The sequence below is a fragment of the Nerophis ophidion genome, linkage group LG01, assembly GCF_033978795.1.
Source record: "Nerophis ophidion isolate RoL-2023_Sa linkage group LG01, RoL_Noph_v1.0, whole genome shotgun sequence".
Lineage (NCBI taxonomy): Eukaryota > Metazoa > Chordata > Actinopteri > Syngnathiformes > Syngnathidae > Nerophis > Nerophis ophidion.
The window spans coordinates 75136067-75158333 of NC_084611.1; the positions used below are offsets into that span (position 1 = coordinate 75136067).

Genomic DNA, 22267 nt, shown 5'->3' on the forward strand with positions numbered 1-22267 from the left:
GCAGCATCAGTGGCCGCACCCGGGAATCATTATAGTGATTTAAAGGGGAACATTATCACAATTTCAAAAGGGTTAAAAACAATAAAAATCAGTTCCCAGTGGCTTGTTGTACTTTTTTACGTTTTTTTTTTATTTTTTACCGGTCCCGGAATATCCCTAAATAAAGCTTTAAAGTGCCTTATTTTCGCTATCTTCGAAACAACTATCCATTTCCCAGTGACGTCATACAGGGCTGCCAATACAAACAACATGGCGGTTACCACAGCAAGATATAGCGACATTAGCTCGGATTCAGACTCGGATTTCAGCGGCTTAAGCGATTCAACAGATTACGCATGTATTGAAACAGATGGTCGGAGTATGGAGGCAGATAGCGAAAACGAAATTGAAGAAGAAATTGAAGCTATTGAGCGAATAGCTATTGACGCTATTCGGCCATATCATGGGTGTACCTAATGAAGTGGCCCATAGCATGGCTGTCTTATTAGCATCGCCGGTAAAATGTGCGGACCAAACGATCAGGACTTTCGCATCTTGTGACACTGGAGCAACTTAAATCCGTCGGTTGGTAAGTGTTTGTTTTGCATTAAATGTGGGTATCTAGTTTCAAATGTACATACAGCTAGCGTAAATAGCATGTTAGCATCGATTAGCGTAGCATGTTAACATCGATTAGCTGGCAGTCATGCCGTGACCAAATATGTCTGATTAGCACATAAGTCAACAACATCAATAAAACTCACCTTTGTGATTTTGTTGACTTAATCGTTGCAAATGCATCTGCAGGTTATCTATACATCTCTGTGCCATGTCTGTCTTAGCATCGCCGGTCAAATGTGAAGACACTTTGGTACATTCAATAGGGGTCTGGCGGCAGATTTCTTGCCAGTGGTGCAACTTGAATCCCTCCCTGTTATTGTTGTTACACCCTCCGACAACACACCGACAAGGCATGATATCTTCAAGGTTCCAAAAAATAGTCGAAATAACGGAAAATGACAGAGCTGAGACCCGGTGTTTGTAATGTGAAAATTAATATATGGCGGGTGTGTTACCTCGGTGACGTCACGTTCTGACGTCATCGCTAAAAGACCGATAAACAGAAAGGCGTTTAATTTGCCAAAATTCACCCATTTAGAGTTCGGAAATCGGTTAAAAAAAATACATGGTCTTTTTTCTGCAACATCAAGGTATATATTGACGCTTGCATAGGTTTGGTGATAATGTTCCCCTTTAACCTCCGATTCCAACCCTTGATGATGAGTGCCAAGCAGGGAGGTAATGGGTCCCATTTTTATAGTCTTTGGTATGATTCGGTCAGGGTTTGAACTTACGACCTACAGATCTCAGGGCGGACACTCTAACTACAAAAACACTGAGCAGGCTAGTAAAACATGTGTTACACAAATTATAACATAGTTATACATTTAAAAATAATTGAATTGTCTATAGCACTCTCCAAATGTGAATTGAAAAATGTACAGTTAATGCATATGGTCATTATCGGTGTTGGCCGATGTCACTTACGAATGATTGGAATTTCTGATCGGAACAGCCCTACTTTTCAGAGTTTACAGTTTGTTGATTGCAACGGTACTCCCCATTGTGCATTGCTGTAGGTGTTGGAGCATGTGCAAAAAGGATCATATATTACAATTGAGGCATTTTACTCTGGGTTTTAACCTGCTGTATGCGCAATAAATCCCACATTTGTGAAAGGCTTATTACCTTAGCGGGAGCTGCTCCATGAAGTCCCGCAGTTGTTTGAGAACTAACTGCCTCCCAATTCCTACCTCTCTCTTTCCTGGATTATCAGCTTTTATCTTCTCAAATCCCTGTCTCTCCTCCGCAACTCTCAAACTCGTCAAATGTCCGTGGGCTGACAGAGTTAGAGCTTTAGTGGCGATACTGTAGGGAAGAAAGTGCACATGTAAACATAGGCGCGATCCTTTGGGTGCTCAAGCCCTGAAGCAATGCCCAGCACCCACGTGGGATTGATGGTAAAATTCAATATTACCAATAATTCTAGAAAAATCTAACTTTGTTGTTAATTTTGTGGAATATTTGGTTCGTTTTACCGATTGACTAAGATACAATTCATGTAGCCTATAATTAACAAAGCCCAATTAGCGAATGACACAATCATCTGGAACTTGAACACACTGCACATGAGCGAATGAAGGCCATACTTACTCAACAGCCATGCATGTCACACTAAGGGTGGCAGTATGAACAATGCCAACACTGTCATAAACGTGCCATATAGTGAAACCGCACTAAACAACAACGACAAACACATTTTGGAAGAATATTTGCACCGCAACAGAAAATAAACATCCATCCATCCATCCATCCATTTTCTACCGCTTATTCCCTTTCGGGGTCGCGGGGGGCGCTGGCGCCTATCTCAGCTACAATCGGGCGGAAGGCGGGGTACACCTTGGACAAGTCGCCACCTCATCGCAGGGCCAACACAGATAGACAGACAACATTCACACTCACATTCACACACTAGGGTCAATTTTAGTGTTGCCAATCAACCTATAAACACTACAAAACAAATTCCCAGAATTCCCTGCAGCACCAACTCTTCCGGGACCTACGATATAAAAAAACGCCATTGGTGGATCTACACCTAACATCCATTGTAATGATACCACGTACAATAGCGTATCTAGTCGATACTACTACATCGTTATTTTTTAACATCACAAAATCTTCTTTCGTTTTTTGTTCATGAACTCAGGAAATATGTCCCTGGACACATGAGGAATTTGAATATAACCAATGTATGATCCTTTAACTACTTGGTATCAGATTGATACCCATATTTGTGGTATCGTCCAAAAGTAATGTAAAGTATCAAACAACAGAAGAATAAGTGATTATTACATTTTAACAGAAGTGTAGATAGAACATGTTAAAAGAGAAAGTAAGCAAATATTAAGAGTAAATGAACAATTAGATTAATAATTCATTTTCTGCCACTTGTCCTTAATAATTTCGACAAAATAATAGAATGATTAATGGCACAGTGTTACTGCATACGTCAGCAGCTAAATTAGGAGTCGTTGTTTGTTTACTTACTACTAAAAGGCAAGTTGTCACTATTTTATTCAAGGACTTAATTGCAATTATAAACATATGTCTACCGACCACGCAGTCTGATAGTTTATATATCAATGATGAAATACTAACATTGCAACACACGCCAATACGGCCGGTTTAGTTTACTAAATTACAATCTTAAATTTCCTGCAGAGTTTCTTGTTGAAAACGTTGCGGAATGATGATGCGTGCACGTGACGTCCCGGGTTGCAGGGGACATATTAGCGCAGCACCATTTGCGGCTAAAAGTAGTCTCTTTTCATCGCGCAATTAAACAGTATTCTGGGCATCTGTGTTGCTGAATCTTTTGCAATTTGTTGAATTAATATCGGAGAAGTCAAAATAGAAAGATGGAGGTGGGAAGCTTTAGCCTTTAGCCACACAAACACACACAGTTTCCTTGTTTAAAATTCCCGGAGGTGAAACTTTACTATGGATCAGAGCGGTCAAGCGAACATGGTTCCCGACCACTTGTCAACCGGCAGGTTTCGGTGAGAAAATTGTGGTAAAAAGTCGCCTCTTACCGAAGATCAGCTGAGCTTGCGCCGTCCATGCAGCTGCCGTCGACTTCCCTCAGAGACTGCCGTCAACACACCCGTGGACACAACCCTCTGACTATTAGGTACTATTTGAACTCACTAAAACACTAGCAACACAATAGAAAGATAAGGGATTTCCCAGAATTATCCTAGTAAATGTCTAAAAACATCTGAATCCGTCCCAATGCAATCGCCTTTTTTTTTTCAAACTTTATTTATTAATTTTTTTTTTCATAGCCCTTCGCTATCAATATCATCTTCCACGAATGTTTCATCCTCGCTCAAATTAATGGGGAAATTGTCGTTTTCTCGGTCCGAATAGCTCTTGCTGCTGGAGGCTCCCATTATAAACAATGTGAGGACGTGAGGAGCCCTCACCCTTGTGACGTCATCGTCTGCGACCTCCGGTAAAGGCAAGGCTTTTTTATTAGCGACCAAAAGTTGCGAACTTTATCGTCAATGTTCTCTACTAAAGGCTTTCAGCAAAAATATGGCAATATTGCAAAATGATCAAGTACGACACATAAAATGGACCTGCTATCCCTGTTTAAATAAGAAAATCTAATTTCAGTAGGGCTTTAATATACTGTAGGATGTTTTGGTTAAAATAAAGCCAATAATGAAATTTTTTGTGGTCCTCCTTATTTCGAAAAGTACCTAAATACTTTTGGTACCGGTACCAAAATATTGGTATCGGGACAACACGAATACACACAGACCGAGCACCCACTGGCAGAAACGTAGATCGGCGCCTATGCATGTAAAGCAGATAGTGGCTATGTGCTTTTGTGCACATCTGTGATTTCAGGATGATCATTTGCTTTTCTACAAAGTCCACAGATTAAAAGAAGCCCCCACAAAAGGTACAATTTATCTCCAGATTCAGATGAATGTGACACAAGGGAAATGTTGGCTTGATCAAAGACTCTCCCTATAGACCTTGTTCACACTACGCTGTCTTTTTATTAAAATAACGACGCCTTTTTAGCCTCAGCTTGACTTTTGCAACAACGTTTATTCTAAATGGAAGACCTGAGGCTTTCTTTATAACTCATTGTGCCTCCCTGAAAAAAAACATCATTGTATATTTTCATCGCACTTTTTATTATTATTTTGGAGCTATGGGCCTACAGCTCAAAGATAAAACCAGAAACGCTGTTGTTTTATAAAAGAGGTGGACATTGTGTTGGGACATGTTGACCTGTTAAAAAATAGAACTGCCCAAACCCAGTCCTGTGTGCGTTTTCAGCCTTGGTCACATTAGTCAGAGTAAGACTCATGCGAGTCCCCTAAAGCCATGCTGATTTATGTCCTAAGAGGAACTCTACCAAAAGTTTACTTGATGTTTAGGTTTGTTTTCTCATAACATCACCGTGCAGTTGCAAATCAAGCACATCATATGGCCTTAATCTGTGGCCTGCTTTCATGTCTTTTTTATTTTTCCTAGCTGGCAGTTCTTCTCTTTCGCAAATTCCCTGCAGTTATGTTTCCTCCCCATCACTTCATGTAGAACAAATGTGGCATGACAATCTTCTACACGTCGCTGGTGTAAGGTGCATTGCCAGTCACTCTGGGAGTGCACTTTATCAGTGCACTCATAGCTTCGGGGCATTTCTGTGTATCTGTGTGTGTGTGTGTGTGTGTGTGTGTGTGTGTGTGTGTGTGTGTGTAAGCGTGATTGTGTATTTGTGTATGTGTGCGATTATGTGTGTGTGTGTGTGTGTGTGTGTGTGTGTGTGTGTGTGTGTGATTCCGGATAACCACACCATGCAAGACCTGACAATCTAATGGTTTACTCTGTGTTGGAAATCATTTGCCCTTTTTCTGCAAGTTTATGTGTTTATTAGGGGTGTAACAGTACGTGTATTTGTATTGAATCATTTCGGTACGAGCGGTTCGGTTCAGAGGTGTACCGAATGAGTTTCCACACGGACATATTAGGTAACGCACCGCAGGTTGTGTAAACAATGCAGAGCGAGGCACAACACAGGGCATGCTAGCAGCGACCGGGCTAGGACAACATGCAAAAGCCAGAGCTGGAAGACCTTCCTGCCTCGTTAACATCTCCCGTTTGGGAACTCTTTGGCTGCGCGGTGCGACAACAATGGAGGACGGAGGTTTGCCGACATTGTTCTGCAGCAGTAGGGTGCGCTTCTGCCAACACGTCAAACATGCTAACTCCTTTGATGCGTCACCATTGCATTCAAGCAGCCTCTCCTCGGCGAGTCAGGCAGGGCTGAAGCAATAACAAATGTTTTTATAGCAGCAGATTTAAGACCACCCGTCCATCCATTTTTCTACTGCTTGTCACGGTCAGGGTCGCAGGGGGTTGCTGTATTGCATTAAAAACTAGATTTTGACCCACTTCTATGGTGGAAGAACAATAAGATTATATATCCTCTTACTGCCAAGTTAGTCAGGCTGGGGGGGTTGATGAAGGTGGATCCCGACTTAAACAAGTTGAAAAACTTATTGGGTATTGGGGTGTTTGCATTTAGTGGTCAATTGTACCGAATATGTACTGTAATGTGCAATTTACTAATACAAGTCTCAATCAATCAATCAAAAAAGCACTTTATATGTAGAAAGGTTTTGTTAAGAAACCATTCTGAGCCTTATCTTATTTAGTTTTTATTTTATATATGTTGACCACATTAACCTTGGCAATGGACCCTGTGTATATATGTACAGTAGGTAATGCCATTGTTTACAAATTTGGTAAATAAATAACCCAAAAATGTATATTTTGTTGTTTTCTTACTGTACCGAAAATGAACCGAACCGTGACCTCTAAACCGAGGTCCGTACCGAACCGAAATGTTTGTGTACCGTTACACCCCTAGTGTTTATGGGTGGATGAATACAACCCATACATAAAGTATGCGTGATATTTCGATGTGTGAGTGAAGCCCATTGTCCACCGAGTAATATCCAATTCTATCACATATTTTGAATGACTGCAACCTAACAGAGCTAGTCAGGATAGATTGGAGTGACGGTAAAAAATACCTTGCGGCGTCTCTACAGTGATTCTTTATCATAAATGTCAACATGGTACTTATAAGCAGTACATCAGCTCTGGAATGACTGCGGGCTAATAGAAAGTGCTAATGAGTTTTGATTAAAATGCTAACAATAACAGCTATGCTGATGAAATGAGCTGTAATGGTAGTCCATCTGCATTGAAACAGTAAAAATCATGTTCCGCAATGTAGGGTGCAGATTTGCATTGTCATATTCTGCGAAATCATGGCCTTATTTGATATTGGTGCTTTGTTATTGAAAGCCTTGCATCTCCACTATAGTTTTTTTTTCTAAATGGCAATGTTCCCAGTATTCAACTGTGTGCATTTTTTAGAAGTCCATCAATCCATCCATCCATCCATTTTCTACCGCTTATTCCCTTCTGGGGTTGCTGGGGGCGCTGGCGCCTATCTCAGCTACAGTCGATCAAAAGTAATTTCATACAGCCCTTAATCACAAGTGTCTTAGATGGCTTTACAAACTCCCAATGACATCACCTGATCTAAAACCGGATCTGGACAAGTAAAACCGGATCTGGACAAGGAAAAACTCAAGGGACTCCCAACCATACTTGCCAACCTTGAGACCTCCGATTTTGGGAGGTGTGGGGCGGAGGCGTGGTTGGGGCGGGGGGCGTGGTTAAGAGGAGAGTATATTTACAAACAATATTTTTATATTGGCTGTAATTAACATCTATATTAATATATATATATATATATATATATATGAAATACTTAACTTTCAGTGAATTGTAGCTATATATATTTATTTTATTATATATATAAATAAAAGAAATAGTTGAATTTCAGATGGCACCTATCAAATACATAGTAATAAAAACACAGTTGTTCTACTAACTGTACTGTGCTTGCTGGGTACTAAAAAAACAACACTTACCTTTCACTATTTGAGTAACGTCACTTCCGAGTTTCCAGAAGATGGCGCCAGCCCTGCCGTCTCTCGCTGTCAGCTCTGTGTCGGGCCCGACCTGGATTAGCTGCGCCCTTGGACGTGCTGGCCCCCGCCAGGTTCGGTCTTGTGAACGTAAGATCTTTGACAAACAAAACCTTCATCCTGAAGGATTTCTTCAGGTCCAGCGGGCGGCGGACTTGACTTCCTCTGTGTGACGGAAACATGGCTGAGAGCCGGTGAGTCCGCCCCTCTTAATTAACTTCTGCAACTTCTGCTTATCTCCTACTTTAATATTCCGCAGTCGTTTGGTCGAAAAGGAGGATGATTAGCAGTTGTTTTTAAAAATGACTTTAAATGCCGTCAGATCCGCCTGCAATCCTCCTTTTCAAGCCTCGAACTGTGCATGTTTGAGCTGGAGGGGGCGTGGCTTCCAGCTCCAGCTGAATTTTGGGAGATTTTCGGGAGAACATTTCTTCTGGGAGGTTTTCGGGAGAGGCGCTGAATTTCGGGAGTCTCCCGGAAAATCCGGGAGGGTTGGCAAGTATGCCCCCAACTGTGGCGAAAAGCAGAAACCTTGGAAAAAGGCCACATACTGTACGTAGGGACCCACCTTTTAGGGCAGCGGGTGTCTAACTCATTTTAACTCAGCGGCCACATGGGGCGGACAATTAGAATCATAGCATCATAACAACAAAATAAAGACAACTTCTGATTTTTTTCTTTGTCATACTTTTGCCAAAAATAGAACAAAGACATTCTGAAAATATTACAATAGAAATCTACAAAAAAAGTACTGAGGGTGGAAAGACGGAGTGAATGAATGTGTATAACTGAATAAATTTACATCCATCCATCCATTTTCTACCGCTTATTCCCTTTGCGGTTGCGGGGGGCGCAGGTGCCTATCTCAGCTACAATCGGGCGGAAGGCGGGTTACACCCTGGACAAGTCGCCACCTTATCGGAGGGCCAACACAGATAGACAGACAAAATTCACACTCACATTCACACACTAGGGCCAATACAGTGTTGCCAATCAACCTATCCCCAGGTGCATGTCTTTGGAAGTGGGAGGAAGCCGGAGTACCCAGAGGGAACCCACACATTCACGGGGAGGACATGCAAACTCCGCACAGAAAGATCCCGAGCCCGGGATTGAACCCTGACTACTAAGGACCTTCGTATTGTGAGACAGACGCACTAACCCCTCTTCCACCGTGAAGCCTATAAATTTACATATGCATACAAATTGGTTTTCTTTTGTATTAATTTTTTTTATAAATTAAGTAACGTTTATGACGTTTATCATTTGTTTTTGAAACGTTACAAAAAAGTGCAAAACAGCAGCAGGCAACTGTGGCCTGCAGGCTGGTTCTAATACCAACCAAATGTCATCCATAGATAATTAATTTGCGGGCCTTGACTTTGACATCTCTTTTCGAGCGTAATGGGCTGCAATGGATATTGAGTGGGTCTGATTATTGAATTGTTAAATTGATAGATAATGTGAGAGTTCTATTCATCAGGAAGCCAATAATGGGGCGGGGGGATGTTCTTCTGGACTCAGTCAAGTCAGCCCACAGCTGTGCATTGAAAAAGTAAACCACCCGCGGTCAAAACTCGGATCAGCTAGCACGTCATCTAGACTGGAACCTCTCCATAAATTCTCCGTGGCCACCTGCTATCCTGTCCCGGCGAGACAGGGGGGAGAGACCAGAGAAGCAGAAGATCAGCTGGTCTAAAAAGGGCTTAATATTAATTAGTTTTAAGACAGGACTTCAATACTTCTACTAAAGCAGCAATTCTAACTATTGCCAATGCGGCATTCCAGAGTACTGAAGCCCGAAGAGAAAAAAACACTCTGGTGCCCTTGGACACTATACAACCCACAAGATAAGACCGTTTAGTATTTTGTATGTAACTAACAAAACTTTAAAGGCCTACTGAAACCCACTACTACCCACCATGCAGTCTGATAGTTTATATATCAATGATGAAATATTAACATTGCAACACATTAGTTTACTAAATTGCAATTTTAAATTTCCAGGGAGTTTCGTTTTGAAAACATCGTGTAATGATGACGTGTACGCAAGACGTCACGGGTTTTTAGGAAGTATGAGCGCTGCACACACACACAGCTAAATGTCGTCCACTTTAACGTCATAATTACACAGTATTTTGGAGAACTGTGTTGCTGAATCTTTTGCAATTTGTTCAATTAATATTGGAGAAGTCAAAATAGCAAGATGGAGTTGGGAAGCTTTAGCCTTTAGCCACACAAACACACGGTGATTCCTTGTTTAAAATTCCTGGAGGTGAAAATTTACTATGGATCAGAGCGCGGTCAAGTGAACATAAAACACGACGGAATGTCAACCAGCAGGTTTCGGTGAGAAAATTGTGGTTAAAAAGTCGCTTCTTACCGGAGAAAAGCTGAGCTTTCCCCGTCCATAGCTGTCGTCGTCTCCCCTGAGACACTGCGCGTCAAGACACCCGTGGACACACACCTCTGTCAGACCTGGACATGGATTGTTTGTGCTCCTTCGACGCAGAGGGATTACAGGACGAGCCAGGCGTGAATTTAGGTACATCTTTGTTTTTATTTATACTCAAAATACAAAAAAAAGACAAAACAAAAAGCGCGCTCGATGGCGGATAATAATCTATACTAAAACTTAGAACAAAAACAGCACAATGGCAATACTATCTACAAACAAACAAAATATACTATCAAAGCCATAAATACAAACAAAACTTACTTGGCGTGGATGAATCGAAAAGCATGGCATGAAGTATGAAAGGCAATGAAAGCGAAGTTCCCAGACTGATGAACAGAAAGAAAATGACTTAAATATTGGCTGTGATAATCAGGAACAGGTGCGGGACTGAGGGCAGGGGCGTGACAAGGTGGGAACTAATGCGTTGACATGGTAGCAAAAGCAAACCAGGAAGTGCAAAATGGAACAAGAGTCCAGAAAACAAAACATAACATGATCAAATATAAAACCAGATTTACAGGCGTGACAACCTCCGACTATCAGGTACTGTTAAACTCACTAAAACACTAGCAAAATAATAGAAAGATAAGGGATTTCCCAGAATCAACCTAGTAAATGTCTCTAAAAACATCGGAATCTGTCCCAATGTAATTGTTTTTTTGTTTTGTTTGTTTTTTCTAGTTCGTCGCTATCAATATCCTCAAACACGAATCTTTCATCCTCGCTCAAATTAATGAGGAAATTGTCGTTTTCTCGGTCCGAATAGCTCTTTTTGTTGGAGGCTCCCATTAAAAACAATGTGAATATGTGAGGAGCCATCAAACATGTGACGTCATCGTCTGCGACTTCCGGTAGAGGCAAGGCTTTTGTCTTAGCACCGAAAGTTGCGAACTTTATCATGGATGTTCTCTACTAAATCCTTTCAGCAAAAATATGGCAATTTCGCGAAATGATCAAGTATGACACATAGAATGGACCTGCTATTCCCGTTTAAAATAAGAAAATCTCATTTCAGTCGGCCTTTAAAGTCACACTTTAAATGGGGAACTGTACTTTTTGGGGGGGATTTTGCTTATTGTTCACCATCTTATGAAAGACATAGTGGATGGATTTAAAGAAAGATTATGTCTCGTAATCAAACGTAAATAAAAGTCTGCTTACAACGGACCCGATGGGAGGTCCTCTATTCCGCCCATAAACTAAAACCCAATAAATAACCATCTGAAAAGCGTTCATAATGCCCCATTTACATTTCGTGACTTGAATATTAATCAAGTATTCGTGATATTGTTATCAAAAACGCTAAGGCAGACAAACTATTTATAGCGGCGACGTGATCACTTCCGTGTGTGTCTATGTTGACATGATCGACTGATGCATTGTTTGCTCGCTCGTGAAAGTTAATTCATAAATTATGCACCTTGATAGAAGGATGAGGACGTATTCCGACAAGTTGTTTCACTTTCACAGCCAATTGTGACGGGAATTGGCGGGAACGACATGAAAAGACGCTTGGTTTTCTTAGAGAAAATTACGAGTCATTCTTCATCTCAACGAATAAAACAAGAGTCTGTCAGTCGGCATCCTAATGACTGCAGACATTAAACAGTAAGTGATGTTTTATTATGTTTCTTGGCTCTCATGAAGTCTGCACTGAGTAATAATCAGTGGGGGAAAAAAAGCAAACGTAATGCGCTGCGTATGCTTAAAATGATAAAAATACTTAAATACTAAATGTTATTATACATATGCCCGTTACTACATTACATATATACTTACATCATGTATGTAAAACCTCAATTGAGGTGTTTGGATGTTTTTTATTGGGCAGAATTGATCAGCTCCCATAGGTTCCGTTGTAAGCAAACTTTTGATCGCATTTATTTATTGCATTCTTATAAATTATTGCATACAGTGCACGGAACTTGAAATATGCGGACATAGTTTCGAGGCACACTTGAGAGCGGTGGTTTGTGGGTGTTGTGATCTGTGTGGTGGTGAACAGTGGAGGTTTGTACTTGTTATTACACACATTAAAAGTGCAATGTCAATGGTGATGTGTATCTTTAAGAAAAAAGTAATGGAGGTTATGGAAAGCAGAACAAAAATATTTTGTTTCCCTTGAAATACCCATAAGGTTATCCTATAACTCAAACAAATGAACAAAATAAGCAATTAAAGGCCTACTGAAACCCACTACTAACGACCACGCAGTCTGATAGTTTATATATCAATGATGAAATATTAACATTGCAACACATGCCAATACGGCCGGTTTAGTTTACTAAATTACAATTTTAAATTTCCCTCGGAGTTTCTTGTTGAAAACGTCGCGGAATGATGACGCGTGTTTGTGACGTCTCTCGGGCTGTAGCGGACATATCAGCCCAGCACCACACACGGCTAAAAGTAGTCTCTTTTCATTGCATAATTACACAGTAATTTGGACATCTGTGTTGCTGAATCTTTTGCAATTTGTTCAATTAATAATGGAGACTATAAACAATAATGCTGTTGGTGGAAAGCGGTGTATTGCAACTACCTTTAGCACCGAGATACAGCCAGTGTTTCTTTGTTTGTTGTGAAGCTTTAACACAGAGCGGTCAAGTGAACATGTTTCTCTACGTCAACCAGCAAGTTTTTGGATGGGAAACTTGTGATATTAAGTCTGCTCTTACCGGAGACATCACTTGATTATGGGACCTCCTCCTGCAGCTCAAAAAGGAAGTTGCAAACTTGGCTTCTCGGCTTCTCTCAGACACAGTGGCGTTCACCGCAGCCATCTGACTTTACAATCTCACTAAAACACTATTAAAACAGTAAGCAGATAAGGGATCTTCCAGAATTATCCAAGTAAATGTGTCTAATTACATCCGAAACGGTCCCACTGCCGCCGCCTGGAGCCGTCGCCTTTTCTTTTTTTTTTTTTCTTTTTTTTTTGTGCTTCTCTCTATCTTTCCTCATCCACGAATCTTTCATCCTCGCTCAAATTATTGGGGAAATTGTCGCTTTCTCGGTCTGAATAGCTCTAGCTGCTGGTGGCTATGATTGTAAACAATGTGAGAAGCTCTACAACTCGTGACGTCACGCACGCGCACATCGTCTGCTACTTCCGGTAAAGGCAAGGCTTTTTTATTGCGACCAAAAGTTTAAAACTTTATCGTCGATGTTCTCTACTAAATCCTTTCAGCAAAAATATGGCAATATCGCGAAATGATCAAATATGACACATAGAATGGACCTGCAATCCCCGTTTGAATAAGAAAATCTCATTTCAGTAGGCCTTTAAGCACAGGATTTTTATTTTAGTATCAAACACAGCTTTTATATTTAAACTGCCTGTAATGTTACAGTGGCCAAAAATATTACACATATTATATAAAACCTCTGCCTTATTTTTCCTGAAGACTTAGGCCTACCACGCTACTGTATTACAATGTTGTTCATTATGGCGGTACTTGGAGAGCCAAGTTTTTTCTGAGGCGGTACTTAGTGAAAAAGGTTTGAGAACCACTGGATTACTTAATTACTAAAATATTGACTGTATATTTCCATCTCCCTTCCCCACTCAACCTAAAAGGCTTATACTAAATAAGATGTGTAGTATTAATAAGTGATATTGTCCTTGTAATCTATAAGTGCTCTAAACCAGTGGTTCTCAAATGGGGGTACGCGTACCCTTGGGGGTACTTGAAGGTATGCCAAGGGGTAAGTGAGATTTAAAAAAAAAATATTCTCAAAATAGCAACAATTCAAAAATCCTTTATAAATATATTTATTGAATAATACTTCAACAAAATATGAATGTAAGTTCATAAAGTGTGGGAAAAAAATACAACAATGAAAGATTTAGTGTTGACAGCTAGATTTTTTGATGTTATTGATGTTAAAGATTTCTTTTTTTGTGAAGAAATGTTTAGAATTTAGTTCATGAATCCAGATGGATCTCTATTACAAGCCCCAAAGATTAAGGTTGATGATTACTTCTATGTGTAGAAATCTTTATTTATAATTGAATCACTTGTTTTATTTTTCAACAAGTTTTTAAGTATTTTTATATCTTTTTTTCCAAATAGTTCAAGAAAGACCACTACAAATGAGCAATATTTTTGCACTGTTATACAATTTAATAAATCAGAAACTGATGACATAGTGCTGTATTTTACTTCTTTATCTCTTTTTTCCAACCAAAAATGCTTTGCTCTGATTAGGGGGTACTTGAATTAAAAAACAATGTTTACAGGGGGTACATCACTTAAAAAAGGTTGAGAACAACTCCTCTAAACCAGCAGTGTTTTCTGCTATTCTTGTCAAATAATTGTCCAAATAGCTTCAAAAAGTCTTCAGTCAATATACCCTGGCTTAGTAGTTGAAATTTAATTGTCCACATTTGTTTTTTTGTTGTAGCTTTGAAGCAGAATGTATTTTAGAAGGCTACTAACTGACTGCCAAAAATGGCTCTGGTATTCTTCTATTCAGTACATTGAACAATAATCAGCCACGGCCACACATCAGAAGAGCTGAGAGTGATGGATAATGATGGCGTAAGAACATAGTGATGACTACTGGACAGATGTATTTGGCAGATAACCAAGTAACCATTGAGTAAACCACAAGACACATCACACACTCTAATTTCGGATTAAACAACCAAGCTGATGTTTGTCAAATGAACACAGATTAAAAGCATCTTTGTTTTGAGCTGCCCATGTCTGCTGCAGAGTTGCGCTACAAGTGCGCATCAGCAGCCTGCAAGCCAGTTAACACTGCGACGACAACAACAATGATGGATTACATTGTATGCCTGTCAGACACCGCCACAAATCTTGCCCTTTGTTTGTAGACATTTACTGATAATGGTTGGTATTTTAAATGTATTACATTACAACCCTGTATTTGTCAGCTTTATTTGACAATACTGCAACATTTCAAAGGGGGGATTCTCATACTTATTGGGACCACAGACCCCTTAAAAGAGTGAAAAGATCCTAAGTACCGGCCAATAATTTTCTCGACGATTTTAGAAAATAAATGAATGGGGGAAAAAAACACTTGACGCCAAAAAAGTTATGATTTCAGTTTAATTACTACAGACTTGTTTTGTTGAAGGAAACTTAAACAAATTCTTATTTTCAACAAATCTTAAAGGCCTACTGAAACCCACTACTACCGACCACGCAGTCTGATGGTTTATATATCAATGGTGAAATATTAACATTGCAACACATGCCAATACGGCCGGTTTGGTTTACTAAATTACAATTTTAAATTTCCCTCGGAGTTTCTTGTTGAAAACGTAGCGGAATGATACCGCGTGCGCGTGACGTCTCGAGTTGGAGGGGACATATTAGCGCAGCACCATTTGCGGCTAAAAGTCGTCTCTTTTCATCGCATAATTACACAGTATTCTGGACTACTGTGTTGCTGAATCTTTAGCAATTTGTTCAATTAATAATGGAGAAGCCAAAGTAGAAAGATGGAGGTGGAAAGCTTTAGCATTTAGCCCTTCTAACACACAGTGTTTAAAATTCCCGGAGGTGAAGCTTTACTATGGTTGAGAGTGCTCAAGCGAACATGGATCCCGACCACTTGTCAACCGGCAGGTTTCGGTGAGAATATGGTGGTAAAAAGTCGCAGGTTTCGGTGAGAAAATGGTGGTAAAAAGTCGCAGGTTTCGGTGAGAAAATGGTGGTAAAAAGTCGCAGGTTTCGGTGAGAAAATGGTGGTTAAAAAGTCGCCTCTTACCGGGGATCAGCTGAGCTTGCGCCGTCCATGCAGCTGCCGTGACTTCCCTCAGAGACTGGCGTCAACACACCCGTGGACACACCCCTCCGACTATCAGGTACTATTTAACTCACTAAAACACTAGCAACACAACAGAAAGATAAGGGATTTCCCAGAATTATCCTTGTAAATGTGTCTAAAAACATCAAAATCGCTCACAATGCAATCGCCTTTTTTATTTTTTTTAATTTATTTTTATTTTTTCTAGTCCTTCGCTATCAATATCCTCAGCCACAAATCTTTCATCCTCGCTCAAATTAATCGGGAAATTGTCTTTTTCTCTCTTTGTTGGAGGCTCTCATTATAAACAATGTGAGGACGTGAGGAACCCTCACCCTTGTGACGTCATCGTCTGCGACTTCCGGTAAAGGCAAGGCTTTTTTATTAGCGACCAAAAGTTGCGAACTTTATCGTCGATGTTCTCTACTAAGTCCTTTCAGCAAAAACATGGCAATATCGCGAAATGATCAAGTATGACACATAGAATGGACTTGCTATCCCCGTTTAAATAAGAAAATCTCATTTCAGCAGGCCTTTAAAGTTTAGAGACAGTGAAAGGTGACGAGACAGAAATAAGAAATGAGTTCACTTTCTTTTAAAAAAATTAATTGGTTCAACTTTAACATGATAACAATATTGTTATTGCTTACTGCCTCCTGTGAATATTACTTTCATTAAAGGAACACTGTAACCGATTCAAGTTTCCCCCCAGATTGCTGATATAATTGTGGCGGTGGGGGTCATTACAAGATTTGCATAATCAGTGATCATGCAAATATTTTCTTTAAAATGCGAAAAAACATTCTGTACGTACATTTTAAAAAGCCCTGCGATGAGGTTGCGACTTGTCCAGGGTGTATCCCGCCCGCCTTTCGCCCGATTGCAGCTGAGAGAGGCTCCAGCGCCCCCGGTAAACACGAGGGGAATACGTGGTAGAAAATGGATGGATGGGCATTTTAAAAACAAATCTGTGTCATTAGTAATTAATATTCCCTAGAGATGTTCGATAATATCGGCCGATAGATGCTTTAAAATGTAATATCGGAAGTTATCGGTATCGGTTTCAACAAGTAAAATCTTTTTTTTTTAAATGCCGCTGTACGGAGCGGTACGTATCCGGTAAAACACGTACGTAGGAGGAAGTACAGAGCAGATGTGTCTCCCAGTCAGCAGCCCCTCCCCTCTACCCTCTCCCACACAACACAGGAGTTGATGACTGCAGAATTTGAAGTTTACTGGCGATGTTCGATGATCTCATCAAACCGCCGCGAGCGGAGCATAACAACAACAAGAGTGTGTTGTTGCCGGTGCTGTAGCCATTGCTAACAAACAAGCTCGCTCAGTGACTGACGAACGACACATGTCTATGGTTTGGGATTATTTTGAAGTGACTCTGACGGATAAAAAAACTGGCAATTTGCATAAATGCAAAAAGTTGGTTTTGCGAGGAGGAACCATGACGTCTTCCTTTAATACGAGCAAGTTGATCTCCCACCTCTTCAAGAATCATAAGGAGATACACGATGAACACAAGCGGAAGAAGGATGAAAAGCAAACACCGAAAAAAGTAGTACCAAACAGTTGTCGCTTAAAGATTCCGCCGAGAAAAAACAAAAACACAACAAAAACCACCCCGAGGCGAAAGCCCATGCAATATGGCAAAACCTATGGTACAGTTTGTTGTGGCTAGTCTCCCCTGCATGGCGCACACTTTGTAGCTTGCAGTGAACCGATGTGCCCTGTCTCAACACAGCGTTTCAGAAGCTCTGACTGACTGGTAGGGCACTTCAAGCACTCACCACTAGCTTGCAGCACATTTTTGTTACTCATACAAATATGTTACAGCAGGGCAGATTGAGCCCAGTTCATAATTTCCTTTTATACTGTATGCCAGGCAGTCTTGCACTAAAGGAGGACTATGTTATTGTTTACTTTATTAATCTAGTATACTCTGGACTCAAGCTGTGTACATTAATTGTTTTTGTAGCTGTTGTTTTGAGGCATATTTAAAAAATAAATAAATAAATAACTTTGTGAAAGTCAAAGTATAGTATTTCCCAAAGTTGTAGTGGGTATCAGGATTATCTCAGGGAGAGCATGTCCCAAATTCCAAGATGCTGTTTTGAGGCATGTTTAATAAAATAATGCACTTTGTGACTTCAATAACAAATATGGCAGTGCCATGTTTGGCACTTTTTTCCATAACTTGAGTTGAATTTGTTCTCTTATTTTGGAAAACCTTGTTACTTTGTTTAATGCATCCAGCGGGGCATCACAACAATATTAGGCAAAAAAATGTGTTAATTCCACGACTGTATATACAAACGTCGTTTCCAAATGAGTTGCGAAATTGTGTTAGATGTAATTTTAAACAGAATACAATGATTTGCAAATCCTTTTCAACCCATATTCAGTTGAATGCATTACAAAGACAAGATATTAGATGTTCAAACTCATAAACTTTATTTTTCTTTTTGCAAATTATAATTAACTTTGAATTTCATGGGTGCGACACGTGCCAAAGTAGTTGGGAAAGGGCATGTTCACCACTGTGTTACATCACCTTTTCTTTTAACAACACTCAAACGTTTGGTAACTGAGGAAACTAATTGTTGAAGCTTTGAAAGTGGATTTCTTTCCCATTCTTATTTTATGTAGAACTTCATTTGTTCAACAGTCCAGGGCTCCCTTGTTGTATTTTACTCTTCATGATGCGCCACACATTTTCGATTAGAGACAGGTCTAGACTGCAGGCGGGCCAAGAAAGTACCCGCACTCTTTTTTTACGAAGCCACACTGTTGTAACACGTGCTGAATGTGGCTTGGCATTGTCTTGCTGAAATAAGCAGGGGCGTCCATGAAAAAGACGGCGCTTAGATGGCAGCATATGTTGTTCCAAAAGCTGTATGTATCTTTCAGCATTAATGGTGCCTTCACAGATGTGTAAGTTACCCATGCCTTGGGCACTAATGCACCCCCATACCATCACAGATGCTGGCTTTTGAACTTTGCGTTTATAACAGTCTGGATGGTTCGCTTCCCCTTTGGTCCGGATGACACTATGTCGAATATTTCCAAAAACAATTTGAAATGTGGACTCGTCAGATCACAGAGCACTTTTCCACTTTGCATCAGTCCATCTTAGATGATTTTGGGCCCAGAGAAGCCGGCGGCGTTTCTGGATGTTGTTGATTAATAGCTTTCGCTTTGCATAGTAGAGCTTTACCTTGCACTTACTGATGTAGCGACAAACTGTATTCAGTGACAGTGGTTTTCTGAAGTGTTCCTGAACCCGTGTGGTAATACCCTTTAGAGGTTGATGTCGGTTTTTGATACAGTGCCATCTGAGGGATCTGAGGTCAAGGTCATTTAATGTTGGTTTCCGGCCATGCCGCTTATGTGGAGTGATTTCTCTGGATTTTCTGAACCTTTTGATGATATTATGGACCGTAGATGTTGAAATCCCTAAATTTCTTGCAATTGCACTTTGAGAAACATTGTTCTTAAACTGTTTGACTATTTGCTCACGCATTTGTGGACAAAGGGGTGTACCTCACCCCATCCTTTCTTGTGAAAGACTAAGCATTTTTTGGGAAGCTGTTTTTATACCCAATCATGGCACCCACCTGTTCCCAATTAGCCTGCACACATGTGGGATGTTCCAAATAAGGGTTTGATGAGCATTCCTCAACTTTATCAGTATTTATTGCCACCTTTCCCAACTTCTTTGTCACGTGTTGCTGGTATCACACACACACACACACACACACACACACACACACACACACACACACACACACTATAATATCCATTTATACAATACATGAAAACAAATTTAAGTAATATAAACATCTCTCATTTTAAGATGCGCCGTGATTAATTACATGTAAGGCAAACCCTGGTGTTTAATTAAGCTATGGTTTCTTAAAGACACATGAGTGAAGTGACGTACATTTAATTTATGTAGAGCTTTTTCTCTAGTGAATCAAAGTGCTTTACTTTGAGAAATCCATTATGAATCCTCAAATGGTGGCGGTACGCTACTATGTGTGGGTGGCACTGGGAGCAAGGTGACTGAAGTGCCCAAAGACACAACGGCAGTGACTCCGATAGCAAAAGCTGGATTGGAACCAGGAAACCTCAAGTTTCTGGAGAGCCGCTCAGCTTTGTGGGACTCTGTATATTTAACACACCGTGTGCCGCGTCGACACGGACGTATAGCTCTGACCAGTATGCACGTGGCAAGCGATTATCGACAAACGTATCAGATTTGGCGCCGCTGTACAAATCCTTAGTCGAAGACAGCCTTATCACACTTGATGCGTTTCAAGCAAAGTGAGATATTTACTTGCAGTGTTTTATTGGTCAAGTGGTTCCTAATTATTAGTAATACACTTAACAATATGTCATAAAGGAATTAATATGGGTTGTGACTCTCAAGGTCCCCGGGATCCCTGTTTGAGAAACTTAAGTTTTAGCGCTTCTCAGGGCATTAAATCGATTACCGTACAATATGACTGTTCAGATTGTCTTAGAAATCTTTTCTTAGACAATCTGAACAGTCCAATTGGGATCGATTCAATGCCCTGAGAACAATGACCTGGGTGAATGACAATATTCACACGCCTATTTTAGAGCGCACATCAGCACCAACCAGATTTTTAATTGTCCCTTACAGCTTTGCACTTCTTTAGCCAAGCCTTAAGTCCAATACATATTAATGAGAGAGCTGACCCATTTTCCGAGTTATAAGAGCCATTGTTCTGACCTAAGTGTCATTAGCCTTGAATGAGAATTTTCTTCGCAGCACATTAATACAGCATTATGCTTATGTGATGTGGGAAGGTGACTTGTCCGTGGTAATCTGCCGTCGAAATGACCTTCTCATCATCGTCGTACATGTCACCAGCTCATCATCTTTGCAATAAGCTGGTTATTTTCCTGGATGCAGATAACCTCATACTTCTGGCTTGTCCTTCCTCTCAGCGGATAGACACTGATACACATTTACAGGGTAAAATACAAAATCTAATACTACAGAATGCTACAGTGACTGCTTGGGCAACAACCTTGTGTATTTTTGTTTGCAAGTACACTATGGGCAAGGTTTGCAAAAATATGTTTTTAAATTGAAAACTTGATCTGATGTCAAAATGAAATTATTTCATACATCTTTTGATCATTCATGGAGGCTGATGCACGCGTATTGAGAATGCAGCTTTGGATGTTAATCATCCGCAGTGATGATTCATGTTGTACCTTTAACAAGCAATGCAGACTTTGCAGCCCTCAAACTATAGACTCAGAGAGATAAATGGGAAAAAAAACTGAGAGAAATAATGATGAAAAGATAAAGATAATGAAAATCCAAATCTTAATGCAGCAGCAAGCAGCTGAATTCAAAGAGGTCTGTTGAAGTGTGAAAGATGCAAAGCAAGCAGCACTAACTCATATTGGGGAAATGTCTCTCTCTCTCTCTTTCTTTGTTTGTCTCCCCGACATGTGCCCTCAGAGACATTTCACTTCCCCCTCAGAGCATTTCCTGAAATAGCACCAGAGCTCACATAGGCAGCAAAGCACTTTTGGTTCGGATACCGTGAACACATAGTGTGGCATTAACTGTGCCACCAAACCAACTCACTGACTAACATTATTCATTCATAGATGCTTATGCATGTATTTCTCACATCAACTTTTAGTTGGCCATTAGAATCTGTACGATACTAAAGTACTCACGGTCTCTATGTTTCACATGTATTCCAAGTTGGGACATTGCAGGTTGTTCTCAGTCATAAAGTCTCATTGTCAGTTAAAAAGTCTCAACATTGGACTGATGGACTAAGTGCAGCCACCAGACTTCAAGCTCTCGTGCGTCCTGGACATTTTGGACCAGACTTGCTCAATACAATAATACTTAGAAACACACAAGTGCTCAATAACACCGCTATACTCAACAATATACTTGACTCAGGGAGGCTGGAATATGCATCCGTGGGACTCCTGAGTCTCTGTTGTGTCTCATTAACAGCAGGGCCATTGGGTCAGGTAGTCTTGATCGATAAGCAACTGACTGTTCCAATTAGGGATGGGCGATATATCGATATAGTCGATATATCGCGGGTTTGTCTCTGTGCGATATAGAAAATGACTATATCGTGATATTCAAGTATACGTTCTCACGCAGTTGCTTTTAGCTGCGGGCATTACACTACAGGCTCTTCCCACTCCTTCTTGTGTCTAATTCTCACAGAGTGTAAGCGCACCTTCTTACACACGTCTCACACTGTCACATCATACGTCACATACGTATACGCCCTCGCCCAGCAGAGAGGTAGCAGCATGGGTAACGTTAGCTGTGATGGTAGCTGAGAGCTACGAGAGAAAGAAGGTGCGAATCTGG

The 22267-nt window shown here is 40.5% G+C and overlaps 1 protein-coding gene across 3 annotated transcripts in view; it reads left to right on the forward strand.

The window, feature by feature from the left end:
• The window catches only part of LOC133559511 (alpha-1,6-mannosylglycoprotein 6-beta-N-acetylglucosaminyltransferase B-like), a 373716-nt gene that overhangs the window by 64961 nt on the left and 286488 nt on the right, over positions 1-22267 (forward strand). Inside the window, exon 1 of one of the 3 annotated variants that reach the window (XM_061911358.1) lies at positions 7760-7819. The exons of the other annotated variants lie outside the window; for them this stretch is intronic. The gene's annotated coding sequence lies outside the window, so the exon portion shown is untranslated. Of the gene's footprint in view, positions 1-7759; positions 7820-22267 lie in introns of those variants that run through there. 3 annotated transcript variants of the gene reach the window in all.